We start from the raw sequence: 16,726 nt of genomic DNA, 5'->3' as shown, positions 1-16,726 counted from the left end.
TGAAGGCACATAAGTTTTTTAGCCCAGGTGAATGTAATAAATTACATGTGATTTGGGGTGTTTATTCACTATTCTCTAGTCATAGCTCTTTTCTAGTCTGACAAAACTTTCTAATCCTGTCAGTGTGGTTCCTTAGATTCCTCTTTGGAGTTATGGCCTTAGATTTCCTTTTTAATGACTTTGCTATGTTTGTCTTGCAGCATTTTTGGGTAGACTATGGGTTGCCACAAGAGAACTCCACCCCACCCCCAAAACACACACACATAGAATTTGTTTAGCCAGAATACACAAACTAACCAGAAGCCAGGTGGCCTGTCTCAGTGCAGGATTGGGTGGCTCCCAAGGGTGCCCATTTGGGAGATGTCAAATGGGTACCCAAAGGAGGATCTCACCAGATCAGAGAAACTCATTTGTGCTACACCATACTCCTTTTGTACCAGAAGCTTACAAGACTGAGGGAAATACTCCAATCACTTTGCTTAATACTTCCTAGAAGGGAATTCTTACCAATGTCAGACTCTCCTAGTTCTTGAACCCAAACAGCCTGACAAGGCTATATCCTCGCCTGAGACAGAAAGCTGAGTCAGACTCCAGAAGCTGGTAGCTGAGCAGAGTCTCTGCCTCCAACTTTCTAGTGTGCTAGAAAGCTGAAACCCACAGTGGCTTATCACTAGGGTTGTCAGAATTAGCCATGGAGCCTTAAAGATACACGTATGCCAAGACCCTCCTGTAGCAACTTGAAAGCATCTATATTTTCCCTAAAACTCCATAGGGTTTTTGATACACAACCTCAAATGGACATTCAGGCTGCAAGAAACTTTAGCTAACGTATTTTTAAAATTTCTCTTAATATTCCTTTTTTTGGTTCCCAAATTTATGACTAGTCCACTTAAGGCACTAATGGGGGCAGTTAAGGCACTAATAACTTCACAATGGGGGAAGTTCCCAGCACAGTGACTAGAACATAGTAAGCTCTCCATAACTGCTCATCTCCTTCCTTTCCTCCTTCTACTTCATTTGGACCTTATTTTGATCTGCTGTTTCCTTCCCCTACAAACTGAGGTCATAGCCTCCCCACTGCATTATACTTAATATTGATCAGGTGTTTTGATGAGCACTGTGTTTAGCTTGAGTGCCACAAATAAAGTGCCTTTTGAAGAATGATGTGAAATTACAAAGAATAGAAGCTAGTTTGGGTGACAGAATTGGGTCCCAGATGTCAGGGCAAAATGATGGGCTGATTCTAATATGAAACGTAATAGGGCTAAATGTAAGGTCTTTTAGTGGGGTCCAGGAAATTAACTGTGTGAGTGCAGGTCAGGGGAGGTGTGTGGCTTGGTAGCTGCAAATATAAAAAGTACTAGGAAGTTGAAAATGATAGTTGTATGGCTTAGGGCACAGATTCAGTTGCTGTCACAAAGACCTAATAGAACAATGGTTTAAATAAGCTAAACGTTTAATTCCCTCTCACAGATTGAGAATAAACAGTATGGGGTGAAATGGCATCACCAGGGATAAGATCCTTCTATCTTGTTGCTCTGCACCACTCATCCACATGGCTATCAGGTCCACATTTCAGCCAATGGCAAAAGGAAAAAGGAAGGGAAGGCATGATCCTTCCCTTTAAGAGTATGGCTGGGAAATTATACATTTCACATCTGCTTACATGCCATTGGCTAGAACCTGTCCTTCTGGCCACACCTTCCTATAAGAGGGGCTGGGAAATGTAGTCTTTGGCTGGGTAGCTATGTTCCTAGCTAAGAATTTTATTAGTAAGAAGGGGAGAGGGGAATAGATACTGACAGAAACATTTGTAACCTTACAGTTAAGACAGTATGTACAGTCATGCAATTTGATTACCAGAAAGTTTTGGGCAATATTCTATTGCATTGATACAAGAACAGTATCTTCCAGAACAGGAGTTGGCAAGCTTTTGCTGAAAAGGACCAGATAGTGAATACACCTGACCCTTGAACAACATGAGCTTGTACTGTATGGGTCCACTATATGCAGATTTTCTCATGCCTCTGCCACCCCTGAGATAGCAAGACCAACTCTTCCTCTTCTTCCTCCTCCTCCTCAGCCTACTCAATGTGAAGACCACAAGGATGAAGACCTTTATGATGATTCACTTCCACTTAATAAACAGTAAATATGTTTTCTCTTATGATTTCTCTTAATATTTTCTCTAGCTTACTTGTATAATACATATAACGTACAAAATATGTGTTGACTGTTTATGGTATCACTGAGGCTTCCAGTCAGTAGTAGGCTATTAGCAGTTAAGTTTTGGGGGAGTCAAAAGTTATACATGAAATTTTGACTGCATGAGAAGCCAGAGCCCCAACCCCTGAATTGTTCAGGGTCAGTTGTATTTTAGGCTTTGCAAGCCATGTATAGTCTCTGTCATACATTGTTTTCTGTTTTTTTGTTTGTTTTGTTTTGTTTTTACAATTCTTTAAAAATGTCAAATCCATTCTTAGCTTATACACTGTAAAAATTAGGCTATACCAAGGGCTGTAGTTCACAGACCCCTGTTCTAGAACAAGCATGGTGGTGAGTCTGGAGTCACATCTTAAGATGCACGAGAATGTGTTCAGGGGAGGTGACCAGGTTAGGGAAGGGACTCCAGGTGAATTTCTAAGAACAATAATGATTGGAGGCATTGGTTACTTTTAGCCTAGAGAAGCTCAGACTCTTAATGACCTGATCAATGTCTTCAGATATCTGAAGGACATTCAGGTGGTTTGGAGATACCCTTGTTTTGTAAGTACCCAAAGAGAAGAACAAAAATCAGTGAGAAAAAGCTCTGGAACAGAGACTGCAGCTGCATAAGGACTTTCTCATGATCACTTATCATGTATGGAACCCTTATTCCCAGGCAGTGTTCTAAGCACTCTACATAGATGGTCTCACTTTATCTTCAACAACCCCAGTGGGTAGGTACCTTTCTTACCTCTACTTAATTGATGGGAAAAAGTCAGCATTAGGAGGTTATATAACTTGCCCAAGGACATTTTGCTGCTAAGTGGTAGGGCCATAACAACTCCAACTCCCACACCTCCTTGCATGTGACTTAATATAAATAATTTAGCAGTGCCAGGCACATAGCAAGTTTTGTTTTGTTGGCAATAATAATAATGATAGTTCCTAGGAAGTATATGTTTCTCATCATGGTGGTTGTAGTTTTCTACGGCTGCCATAACAAATGACCACAAACTCGGTTATTTAAAACAACCCATTTCTCTGCTTACAGTTTTAGAGGCCAGAAATCCAAAATCAGGGTGTCGATAGGGCTATGTTCTCTCCGGAAGCTCAGGGGAGAATCCATTCCTACCTCTTTCTGCTTCTGGTGGCCTCTGGCATTCCTTGACTCGTGGCTGCATCACTCCAATCTCAGCCTCTGTGGTCACGTTGCCCTCTAGCCCATCTCCTACCTTGGTCCTATAAGGATACTTGTGATTTCATTTAGGGCCCTCCTGGATAATCCAGGATCTCTCCTCATCTCAAGATCATTAATGTAATCACATCTTTTGCCATATAAGGTGAAATTCACAGTTTCCAGGGATTAGGGGGTAGATATCTTTGGGGACCAGTAATTAGCCTATCACAGTGGTATCTAAGCATAGACTGGATGACCACGTGCTTTTCTTTCCACTATTAGAAAAAAAACTTCATAGAATTCTATGATTTACAGTATTGGTCAATCATAACACCTGTCTTTTCCTTGTGGAATTTTTGTGTATGTGAAAATAGTATTTTAAAAGCCTTATTTTATTTTTAATTGACAGATAACACTTGTATATATTTATGGGGTACAATGTAATGTATCAATACATGCATAATATACATTATGGAATGACCAAATCAGGCTAATTAGCATATTAATCACCTCAGATATTTATCCTTTCTTTGTGGAAAGAACATTTAAAATCTTCTCTTTTAGTTACTTTGAAATATACAGAACACTATTATTAACTGTAGTCACCATGCTGTACAGTAGGGTACCAGAACTTATTCCTCCTATATAACTGAAACTTTGCTCCCATTGGCCAATGTTGCTCCTTTCCCTTCCCCCCAGCCACCTCCCCCAGCCTCTGGTACCACCGTTCTACTCTCTACTCCTATGAGTTTGACTTTTTAAGATTCCACTTATAAGCTCGCTCATACAGTATTTGTTTCTCTGTGCCTGGCTTAATTCATATAACATAATGTCCTCTAGGTTTATCCATGTTTTCACAAATGGCAGAATTTCCTATATGAAAATAGAATATATTTTTAACAAGATGTCAGTTAGAGGTAAAACTTTTTTTTTTCAGATACATAGCCACAGTCCAACACTATTTATTGAGTAACACATTGTTTCCTCCACTGATTTAAAATTCAGTTTTTATTACTTAACTACCATGTAATAACCATTATAGCTAAATTTGCTTCTTGACTTCCATCAATCCACTTTGTAGGTTTCTGCATTTGTACTGTGCCATTTTGTCTACTGTAGCATTAAAGTATATATTTCTAACTGATGAATTGTCCTCCTTTATTATTCTTTGTCAATTTTTTTGATCAATGACTCTTTTACTGTTTTTGTTTTGTCATCATCTATTTCAACTTAAAAAAATCCTTATTATCATTTTAATGTGGTCTTGGGAAGAAGAGGAAAAAAGATGGAATTATTGGTCTGCCATAACAATCCTCTCTCTTTTCTTTTCCTTTTATTTTTTTCTCTCTCATTCCTTCCTTCCTTCCTTCCCTCCCTCCTTCCTTCCTTCCCTCCTTCCTTCCTTCCTTCTTTTTTAGTGATTTTACCTGTTTCCATTGAGATTTTCTATTTTTTTATTATAATTATATGGAAGCTTAATTCCAGGCACATATATGTAAGAGATAGATATACATATGAATTCAAATCTGGAATAAATGTACATATATTCTTATCTTTCAAGACTTCTAACAATTAAATTTTACAACTATATTCTCAGTTATTTTCATATTTAACTACATATTTTATTGGCTTTATTCATTACATTTTTTATATAACATATCTTCTCCTTTCTTGAATTCGTTATCTTGCCTTATTTTTTTCCTCAGCTGGTCTTCATGTAACCTTAAATTTTTTTTAATAAAGGGTGTTTGGGTGATATAATTTCTGTGTCTTTGAACATACCTGTCTTTTGTCATTGCATAAGAGAAATTACAGTTTGGCAGCTGGCAGAATTCTTAAATTGCAATAACGTTCCCTTAGAATTGTACAGAAATTGTACCAGTGTCTTTTAGCATAGTGTTACAGATGAGAAGTATGATATCAGTCTGATTTTCTTTCCTTTTAAGTAACCTGATTTTTCTCCTTTATGAGGAAGCTTGTCATTGTCTTTGCTCTTGGAGTATCAGAGTACATCTGGAAGTGTGTATTCTTTCAGTAGTCCTGCTGCCTAGCACAGCATTTGATCTAAGGCCTAAAGACTTTCTTCAGGTTAAGGAAATGTTCTTCTGTTATTTCCTTGATTATTGTTTTCTTCTGTCTTCTTTATTAATGATGTCTCCATCTGGTACTCTTATTAGACTAATATTGATTGGATATTCTGGATCTCTCTGTTATATCTTATGTTTTATCTGATTATTTAAATCTCGTGTGTGTGTGTGTCTGTGTGGTGTGTGTGCACTTTTTTGGGAGGGGCAGTGGCGTTTCAAAAGGAGCTGATATCCTGCCCCTATTCAACCTTTGGCTTCTATTATATTTGGAACAAACCTGTCACTTTCCAAAGAAGCTGTGGACCTATTTCTGTGTCCATCCATTCTGTGTGGAGAAACTGACCATATTCCTGATGTCCCTTAATTTGCCTTTAAACTGCTGCCTATGATTCTCCTCCAATCCTGATTCTCTGAGTTGGGGATTTTCTAAGACTGTTTTCTGGAAACCTGTACACCTACTTCTTAGGGGTCTGTACTAGTCTGTTCTCACACTGCTAATAAAGACATACCTGAGACCAGGCAATTTATAAAGAAAAAGAGGTTTAATGGACTCTCAGTTCCACATGGCTGGAGAGGCCACACAATCATGGCGGAGGTGATGGAGGAGCAGAGGCATGTCTTACATGGTGGCAGGCAAGAGAGCATGTGCATCAGATCTCATGAGACCATCAGATCTCATGAGACTTATTCACTATCACAAGAACAGCATGGGAAAAACCTTCCCCCATGATTCAATTACCTCCCACCAGGTCCTTCCCACAACATGTGGGGATTATGGGAGCTACAATTCAAGGTGAGATTTGGGTGGGGACACAGCCAAACTATATCAGGGTCTTTGCAGAATCATGAGCTTATCAGTACGAATTAGTTTTTCCTCCCATGTCCCATCTACTTTGTATCTTCCCATATTATTCAAAATGTCTGCTTTATTGATGGCGTCTTTCCCTGGTTCCCAGCATTGCCAGTCATGTTTTGGTCATGTAAATCGTTTTTGGGGGTAAGGAATGAAAGGGAGTAAATATATGAGCCCAATTTACCATTCCCCAAACCAAAAGCCCCAATGTGGAAATAGTGGAGAGTTCTGACACATCATATGGATAGCTGGACCAAATGACCTTCCAGCCTCATCTAACTCTGGGAGGCTTTTTCTTTAAAGCAGCATAATTAAAGGGTTGAGAAACAACTTTTACTGAAAAGGCCAGAGAGATAGAGTTTAGTTTACTCAGGAGAACAGAATAAGGTGAGACTGAAATGGTGAGTCACACTAAGCCTGCTGAAGATACAGCAGGAGGGACTAAGATTAAATTACAGCCGAAGTGATTCATATTGGTCACTACAAAGATCATTTAACCCTTAAAAAGTTGTGTGGCATCATGATACATTGCAAAGCCAAGTCACAAAGCCTCATTTTCTGGAGCTGTTCTCTTTAAAGGTAAGAGGATGGACTCGAATCACCTTCTGAATTATCTGACAGCCCTGTGACATGATTATACCTTGGTGCCTGAGATGTTAGATGGGAAATAAACAGCAGCATCTAGTAAACTCTCCTGGGGTAAAAAAGAAAAAAAAATCATCTTGTTTTCACCCAGTCTCACTGAATTTTTTTTTTTTTTTTTTAGTGTGAAGAGAGAATGTTTTTGTCAAAAACAAGTTCTCCAGATTTGTAAACCTGATTGGAGACATCTTTAGTTTCTTCTCAAACATGCTGGGAAAAATAGGAATGTCACTGAGACTCCTTCACCATCCCCTTGCAGCCCCTATTCCCCGGGGCTGGGTAGAGGGCGAAGCAGAGGGCAGGGGCTGGACCAGGGAGAGAGTGACAGGCTCTCTGTGGTAGGTCTGTGCCTTGTCACAGAGCCTCCTGGGCTCAGGTCTGTGGTGGCGGCGGGAGAGCCAGCTCCGCGCTGTGTGGCTGGTGACATTTCCGGCTGCCAGGGCCCAGCCAATCAGTGATGGACCCAGCTTGCTTGGGCGATGACACATGAAATATGATAATTTTCTGCCAAACGGCTGGAAGAGGGGAAGGAAGAGAGTGTGTGTGTGTCGCTGGGAGGGGTCCACAGTGGAGCGCCTGCGATGAGGTGGGAGGGTGACAGTGCACTTGCTTTCACGGTTTGCCTGGCAGGACTAGGCAAGGGAGGGAATGGGCTGTGATGCTGGAGCGGCGGTAGGAGCGCCCCTGTAGTTCCCGAGGTGAGCCACTGCCACTGCTCTTAGGCGGGAACCAGCGGAGAAGCAGACAGCGCCATGCTGGAGCTCTGGGGCTGGGGTGAAAAAAAGAAACTGTCAAAGGCATTTGCCTTCTTATCACACATGAGCAAGGTTAGGACTCTTGTTTCTTCTCAGTGCTACCTCTTTAAAAGCCAGAACAAAACTGCAGTAAACACCATCTGGGTGGCTAAAGCACTCGAAGAATAATTTTTTTTCAAAAAAATTTAGGCTAGAGGTTGTCTCTCCCCCATCCTGTTTTTCTACCTCCATACCTTAAAAGTAAAAAACAAAACAACAGAACTCAATGACAAAATCTTGAAGAAGGGCCTAAGTCTGAATCGTAAACACTCTAACTAAGGTTCAGGTGGTAGTTCTGATTCGTGATTCTGGTTGAAAGAAAGTGTGTCTTGGAATGCGATGTGGCTCTGGATTATGTTCGAGTTTAGCAATAGTGGCAGAGCTATTCTTTGGTTTGTGGACATGGACCCTGAGCCTGCAGAGCAAGGCAGGGCAGGGCAAGGAGTGCTTATGTTGAGCTCTCAGGTGCAGAGGCCCCACTCCCTTCAGCCACTGTTGAGGCTCCCTGGCCCCTGATCTGCAGCCAGAGGCTGGTGAGGTGTGACACGCCTGCTGACAAGAGTGCCCTGTCTCGTCTGACCTGTGAACATGGGTGTTCAGAAGTGAAGGATCACAGTGTTTACATAACATGCCGATTAGTCACTGAGAAGCTCATCACTGCAATAAATATTTATGGCTTGCATTTGCATTTTTCTCTCTCTCTCCACGTATATATGTATATGTGCATATATTATACATATATATTGTTTTTTAAAAAGCACCAATAAATGAAATCCTTATCACTGCGTGCAAGCCTACTGTGGCTTTAGGCATGGGACTGGCTTCCTGCGCTGGGAGTGACAGCTATTCCGAAGTGATAATTGGTGTACTGTGTCTTTAAAAGGTTAAAACCCCTTTCAAAAAAGGTCTGGACTCCTAGTGGAAAAGACAAGCGAGGCATGGGTTGGCTCTGGATTCAGAAAACAGCTGCTGATTAGATTCTGTGTCTGCGGGCTGAATTTATTCCGTGTTTTTCAGCAGCAGGAATTCAAGAGGGATGCTTCTGTTTGGGTTTCTGATCGTGATTTATATTTATTCAGAGGAATAACAGAGGGTGGATCTGTTCCCGGCGCGAGCATGCTCACAACCAGCCGACTCTCCCATTATCCAACTGCCTAGTTTGGTGCTTCAATGTACATGGCTATTCCGTGTGCCTATGTGTGTATACAAACACGCATGCATGCCTGGATGGACATACGTTTGCACAGGTTATTTTTTAAGGACAATTCTTTCAATAAGGTCTTTACCCCTTACTTGAAACAGGTGTTCATGAAAAAAATGCACAAAATCCTGCCTGGCCGGAATAATTCATGAAGAAGGGGCTGGATCCGTGGGTCAGAGATCACAGGACCAGTTTGCCATCCCAAGGCCGAAGGTAGGGGACTCTGGGTTTTTATTCGGCGGATGGATTCCTTGCGCTGTATTTTACCTTGTGATTGTGTTTTTGCCTGCGGCCGCACGGAGAAGCAAAATAACGAGCTGCGATTCCATTTTGTGGCTGCCTTTCTTAGGCAAGGTGTCCGGCTGCCGAGGCGCAGGGGCTGGCCGGGTGGGCTGCGCGTGGCGGTTGGTGCCCCCGGTGGGCTGAGCGCGCTGCTCGGCCTGGTGCTGGGGAGCGGCGCGAGCCTCAAGTGACCCCCGCGCGTCAATCACAGGCAGCGGCGGCGGCGGCGGCAGCGGCGGCAGGGCTGTAACCCTGTGCGCGCCGTGCGATCCAGCGCTGCTTGCAGCAAGCTCTGCTGGGCTCTGCACTCGCACACTGGCGGGCCTGCTCCCGAGGAGCCTGGGCTGGGGGGCATAGGCATCGCGTCCCGTGGCACCTGCGTTTTTTTGTGTTGCCTTGGCTGCTGCTCCGGGATTGTTTAGGCGGACTCCAGTAGCCTGCTTGGTTGAGAATGAGATTCGTATGATGCTGGCTGCTGAGACAGAAGGGATAGCTTTCTCTTCCCTACTAATCCTAGCCCCCTGAAAATATTCCTAAAGCAAAATCATCTCCCAACCCCCAACCCGACCCAACCAAACCAAAACCAAACTCCTATTCTATTGGGGCTTCTTGCCTCCCTGCTAGCAGAGAGAGTGTCCCCTCCAAGTTATGCCTCACATTTTACCATCTTTTAAATGGAAACACTGATGGTGCCGAATGGTCCCTGATGATATTGTCCAGGCTGCTGAGGACTTATGAGTGTGGCAGTCCCCTGAACCCGCGTAGATTGGACAGAGAGTGGTGGTGCAGAGGAACTTGGAGGCCCAGCATTGGTTTCCTTTAACGTAGCTGGTTTGGTTTCTGTTGCAGGTCAGGAATATTTCTGTGGCTAGGCCCTTCCTTAACTTTGGGGGCAGTGGTTGCAGGAAGAGGGTCTGCAGGTCTGGTCGCTGGGTGAGCAGCACCCAGGCCCTCTTTCTGGTATACCCTGACGTTTCTGGTAGCCCTTGGCATTGTAACCACAGCAGCCAGGTGCCCACTAGCTACCTGGAGTGCTTGGGTTTTGTTAACTCTGGTGTGCATTTGGGTGTTGCAGGGGGAGGGAAGAGGAAAGAGGGAGAATGAGGTGTTTGCTGAACTGATCTGCATGTCAATGTTCTCCAGCCCCTGTTTGTGTGATTATGTAATGATCAGACGTGTGCCCAAACAGCTCCCCACCATCTCCTGGCTCTCCCCCAGACTGAAGAAATTGGGTGCTACAGTTGTTTAAGGTATCTTTATGTAATTATGTGTGTGCTGGGGGCAGGGAGAGAGTGGGGGCAAGGAGGAATAATTCGAGCCACTTCATTGTGAAGAGCACAGGTCAATGATCATGTGTCCCTCTGAGGATGGTGTGGTATTAGCTCTGGGTCAGTGTTGATCTGAAGACCCTCCCATATCTCTTTCAGCCAGTAATTGCTTATCTGAACTTTCATTTGGTAATTTCACCCTTCTTGCACCCTGGAGACAGTTGGACCCAGGAGAAGGACCCCTGCAGGGACTACAGTTTCCCAATTCCAGGCAGAAAATGAATCCTGAAGCCAGGGTAATAGGCCAGGTCCCAGCTGTTCTTCATGGTCCTGCTGAGCAGCCAGTGTGGGGAGGAGTTCCTGTTCATCAAGGTGTCACTTGTGCTCTGGGGTTGGGCTATATACTGTGGGGCTGAAGAGTACACCTCAGATGCTGTTTGAGATAAGCTCTTTAAAGTTGTGATGGCTTGCAGAGGCTGGAGGCCCTTTACATCCTTGCATTTAAAGATTGTGGGAATTTTTTGCAAGGAAGGAGAACAGCTGTCCAACTAAGATACCTGCAGGCAGGAGGAGAGGGTGTGTGTGACACTTAGCTCTCTCTGCTTCCTCCCTTCTCAGGCTAGTTAAGGCATCCACAGGATACAGAATTGTTAAGAAGGGCCCTCCTGTCACACCCCGAGCGCCTTAGCCTGGGGCTATTGGGTAGATTTGTTAATTTGATGGCAAAGTCTGGCCCCTTAAAGCTAAGATTGTTTTTTTGCCCTCAACACCCCAGTGGGTTTGCTTTGAGGGCCAACTACTACTGTGAAATCTGTGGCAGTGGATCAAGATGTGCTCAACTGGCACTATTGTTGAGCTGTCTCCGCCCATTGTGTTTTAGTGGCAGCCACCCTCCTTGGAGTGGAGAAGTGTGTGCTGCCTTTGGGCCCTTGCCAAGTGAGCCCTTGAGACATTTAGCGTGTGAAAGGTACAGGCAAGAAGAAGATGCATTTAGTCTGAAGCCCTGGCAGGTTCTAGGACCCGACTTGATGAAAGATAACATTAAGAAAGCTGTTTGATAACTGGATAGCATTTAACTTGCCTCTCACTCCCTACTCTGTGAGTTCCCCGACGTCTTTAAGGCTCTTTTCTGCCCTCCATGCTGAAAGCATGACATGCTGTTCTCTATCCTGTTTCCTGGGGAGTCAAGTGTATTTACAGATCTGCAGATGCACTGGGAGGGCAGGGCTGGAAAACACTGGCTGTATCAACAGGCAGCACTGGCATTCTGGGTCAGACTTGGCCAAAGCCCGTGACCAATTTTCTTCCTTATCTGTAAAGTAGGTGTAACCATCATAACCTTACTAAGACCACTGAACTATGTTGCAAAGAAAAATGAGATACATTTAGTGACATGTGCACTGTAGTTGATGGGTACTAGGATAATACCACAACAATTTGGAACTGACATTTACATAATTTCACTTATCAAGTTGGGACCTAGATGGCAAATCAAAAGAAAGGTCATAAGTCCATGAGCTACAGTTCATGAATTTTGATCACTGGAGGAAATTTTATACCCTCTTTCAGGCCTCTGCATTTACTTCAAGTTTTAAGAGGCTTGGTTATTAGTTTGTCAAATACACCTAGCAAATTGGAAGCAACTGATACTGTACTGTGCAAGGATTATTAAAGATCTTTTATCAAGTATCAGTAAGAAGTAAGAGTAACACAAGAAACAGGAAAATTAAAAAAAATTTAAAAGGCCCAAGAATTCAAGGCATGGCATTCTAGAGCTAATATGAGCATTTAATGTAAGGAATTCAGTGAAATTTTATGTATTTTGATGGATCTTTGGTATTCTGTTTTATAACATAGTAACTGATGCTCACAGTGACCCACATGTATCCATAGAAGTTCAGATTGTATTTTGTTCATCCAATTTAAAAAGACATGAGAGTTTTGAAGTATCCCCAAATGATTTTTTCGCCTGATTCTTAGAGAAAAAACTGCAGCTATCCATGATAATGGCACCTGCGAGGTTTCTGGACAGCCGGTGGCTTACTGGTCAAAATTGTATTACAACTATAAAGCCCTGCTGTTGAAATTGAGAACTTTATATAATCTTTTGTCAGAATTTATCAGGGAACTACTATGCTACTGTTATTATTAGTGGTTATGTTCTAACATTTGATGCTAAAGAAAATACTCCTGAACCTCAACCTGTCTTGTTATGATCAGGAAACACACTCAGAGTTCTTCCAACTTGATGACTTTAATTCTGGAGTTGGAAGAGACCTGATGATGGAAAAGATGGAGCGGGAGAGGTAGACCCTAGTGCCATCTGTTTCTTACATCTGTGTAGCAAATGTAGACTTGCCACTACCCGGATGTTGTTCAAGCTGTCATGGCCACACCTTTATGCTAAGCAATGGTGTTTTTCAGTTCAGACATCGTGCTGGAAACTGGAAGGTAGCTGAGATACACGAGCAGTGCTCAACTTGGCTTGACCCTCTGACAATGTGCTCAGTTAAAATTTGCTCCAAAACAAAGGCAAGAGGAAAAACAAAAGTAGGGGAAAAGAAATGTAGACACTTTTAAAATAATATTTTAAAAATTCAGTACATATGTGGAAAATGAGAGGACCTAATTAAAAGTAATGGAAGAGTATTTCTCAGTTTCTAGATGCACATACATTCACTGTTTTGGTAACTTACTTGAAAAATTCTTTAACTAAAAGAAACTGTCAGTAACAGGTTATTGAATATAATTGCAAGTACTCAGAACTCTCCAAGGGTTCCCTGTATCTAATTGTAATATGATGGAGAAAAGGGTATTCCCTGAAATCCCAGGGGCTTGGAAGGCAGAGGAGGTGGGGTGTGGTGGTGGGAAGTGACTGGACCACACTATCCAGAGGGCTGCCCTGTTGGGAGGCTTCACCTCCAGCCTGTTGGGAGGTTGGAAATATGTGCTTGGGAGGCAGGACAATGATGGAAGTGGTGACTTCATGACTGATGGGACTCCCCTCCTCATTACTAACTGTTTTTGAAACGCCAGGTGCAGCTGGAATTCTTGTAGATAAAGGGGGAAGCTTTATATCTAAATATGAAGTAGGGGTGATCTGAAAATGCCCTTCAGATTTGGGGAGCAAAGCCAGGGAGAAGCATAGGGAAGCTAGTCTCAGAAATCTGGAGATCTCTAATTATCGGTGGACCCTTGCATTGGGGTTTGGGTTCAACTTTTTAAAAATGTGTTATGTATGAATAACTGAGATCCAAAGAAAAGCTAATAAACAAACAGTAGAAAGATATGGAAAAAATAAAAGCAGTGTTATAAATACATGATGTACTCTGCCGAATCTCAGTCACCAGTTTTAGTCTATTGAGTCATTCATTGGACTTCCAGGCTTAGCATTAGATGTTGAAACTATCTTAAGATCAGAGGAGCTGGATACAGTGGCTCATACCTGTAATGCCAGCTACTCAGGAGGCTGACACAGGAGGATCACTTGAACCCAGGAGTTTGAGATCAGCCTGGGCAATGTAGCAAGACCCTGTCTTAAAAAAAATAAAAGTAAAATTATCTGGACATGGTGGCTTACACCTGTAAATTCTAACTACTCAGGAGACAGAGGCAGGAGGATCTCTTGAGCCCAGGAGTTTGAGTCTACCATGAGCTATGATCACATCACTGTACTCCAGCCTGGACAATGGAGCAAAGACGTCTCTTAAAAACAAAAAGATCAGAGATGCCCTGATAAACATGAACTGATTTAATTTAAATAGAAGAAGAATTTTGAAATCCTCCTCCATCAAAATTCTATACAGTATACCCTTGACATTCTCAGTGGATCCATCTCAAGCCCTTGGCAAATCCCCAAGTTTGCAACTGCAGAAATACTTGCATAGGCTCTTGACTTCCTCCTGAATCAGGTTTCAGTCCAGAGTGAAGAGGTTCCTATGACTATTCACAGGCTACCAATTATTTGCCTTTTCAACTTGCACTCAAAGAAATTAAGTTTCTTTCACCTCCAGAGTTTCTGTTTCCCTGGTGGCATCTTGGGATGGGGAAACTGGACCTTTGAGAAGGTTCCCTCTCTAGCTAAGTGACTTGTTCTTTTCTGTGGCTTTGCGACATACAGTTCACATTTGTGCTCCAGAGAAAAGACAAATTGCCATGTGGTGTGGCTATTAGGGGTTGTTCACAAATAACTGAAAAAGTGTTGAATCTACAAGCATCTGCTTGGTTTGCTTAAAAATTGCACATGTGTGCAGCCCCTCAAACTCTCCCCAATTCCCTGGCCCTCAGTATACACTTAATACAGTGTTAGAAACTTCCCCTGACTGTCAGCAAATCTTGATGAGGGGAATTGGGGATCGCACAGCTGAAGCGTCTGGTAAAGAACTTAAAATGAGAGCATCACCACTGAAAGCTTAGCAAGAGAAGCAGAATGTAGTCATTTGCTCCATGCCCTCATTTTGAAGATTTCAAAATTTGAGAAAAAAACCCACTATGATTATGATTGTATTAAATAAAGGAGCCAGAGCATAATGTACTCTGGAGGTTGGGCCTTGCTGTACCTTGCTGGAAAGATTCTCACAAGAATGTTTTGGAGTGGTTTGGGGAGAAGCTCATAGAATTTTAAGTGGGTTTGGAGCACACCAATTACAATTGAGGACAGCATCTTTGCCCAGCAACTAGAAAAGATACGGCAGGAACTGCAGCAATTTGGTATGAGAGTTTCTTATTAAAATTTGTGTGGTGACCATCTTTTGAAATAACTTTAATGAAATAGCCCCTAGATGCAAATGAATGCTTATAAACTGTGTAGAAAGGTCTAAAGAATAACATTATATACTTATACACTCACCAGTTGATTTGAGAAAAAGAATGTTAGCTGAACCTTTGACGTCCCCTGTGTACCTCCCTCCACCCCATCCCCTTCCCTCTCTTCTCAGGGATTACCATCTTCTGGACATTTCTGTACCTTTTATTCCCCTATGCTTTTCTTTATTGTCTCATCCTCCTGCATTTGTATCCCTAAACAATATATTGTGTAGTTGTGTGTGTTTGTGAACTTCATGTAAATGGAATCACACTGTTGTATTCTTTTGTTCTTAATGCTCACGTTTAGTCCATGCACACCATACCAGTAAGGCTCACTGGTTGACAAACAACTGAAATATTTCCATATCAGTTGGTAAGTTGCTGCTTACCTGATCCTTCCCAGGTGCTCCTATGGTACTTCTCCAAGTCCGCCCCTTTCTAAAGGGATTACATCTGGCATAGCAGGGGGTCTTGGGTACCAGCTCTGGCACTAGGGCAGGGACTTCATTTGTTTGGACACTGTGCCAACTGGTTGTTAAATGTTTCGTCCTGGATTCATTCACATTGTTGGGTGTAGCTGAAATTTTTTCATTTTGCTGAACCATAATATTCCACTGAATGAATATATGGCAGTTTATATGTCTATTCTATTATTAATGAACACTAACTTATTTCCAGTATTTTGCTATTATAAATAGTGCTGCTATAAACATTTTTTTTCAAGTTCCCTGCTAAGTATGTGTGTAAGTTTACTTAGGGAATACACATAGTAGTAAAATTACTGGTCATAGACTATGGGCATTTTCATTGGTGCTAGGATAGTTCAGAATTTCTATTGTGTCATATGAGTTTCACTTTAATCAAAAATTAATTTACAGTGTGTTTAACCAATATCTATATCCAGCTGCAATTGCTCCTACTGCTCTCTAATCTTGCAAACACTTTATATTTTCTAGGATATTTTCAAAAATTTTTGCCAGTCTGATGGATGTGTAACAGTATCTAATCTGGTTTCAATTTTTATATGTTTGATTACTAAAGAGGGTCAGTATCTTTTCATACGCTGTTGACCTTTTGGATTTTCTTTTTTTGTGAAGTACCTTTTTAAGCCTTCTGCCCATTTATTTGAAAATTGGGTAGTTTACATCTTTCTTATTTATTTGTAGGAGTTCTTTATATATGCAGGAAACTATTTCTCTGTGTTGCCAAAATACCTTCTCCTTATTTGTGATATTTTGTTCACCATCTTTTTTAGTATCTTTACAGTGGCAGAAATTCTTAATTTCAATGTAATAAAATTTATCAATCTTTCCTTTATCATTGAACATTTTGTGTCTTTTGAAGGACATCCTTAAAAACAATTCTTATATTGTCTTCTAAACATTTAAGCTTTGCCTTTCATGTTCAACAT

At 42.0% G+C, this 16,726-nt stretch overlaps 2 protein-coding genes across 5 annotated transcripts in view; one reads left to right on the top strand and one right to left on the bottom strand.

The window, feature by feature from the left end:
* Positions 1-16,726, bottom strand: part of PPCS (phosphopantothenoylcysteine synthetase) — a 1,013,452-nt gene that overhangs the window by 523,529 nt on the left and 473,197 nt on the right. The gene's annotated exons all lie outside the window — the stretch shown is intronic.
* Positions 7,399-16,726, top strand: part of HIVEP3 (HIVEP zinc finger 3) — a 423,170-nt gene continuing 413,842 nt past the window's right edge. The window contains exons 1-2 of one of the 2 annotated variants that reach the window (XM_050797267.1): positions 7,399-7,662; positions 9,061-9,172. The gene's annotated coding sequence lies outside the window, so the exon portion shown is untranslated. The other variant, XM_050797283.1, reaches the window with a different exon arrangement.

This window comes from Macaca thibetana, chromosome 1 (genome assembly GCF_024542745.1).
Source record: "Macaca thibetana thibetana isolate TM-01 chromosome 1, ASM2454274v1, whole genome shotgun sequence".
Classification (NCBI taxonomy): domain Eukaryota; kingdom Metazoa; phylum Chordata; class Mammalia; order Primates; family Cercopithecidae; genus Macaca; species Macaca thibetana.
This window is presented reverse-complemented; position numbering and strand designations above follow the sequence as displayed.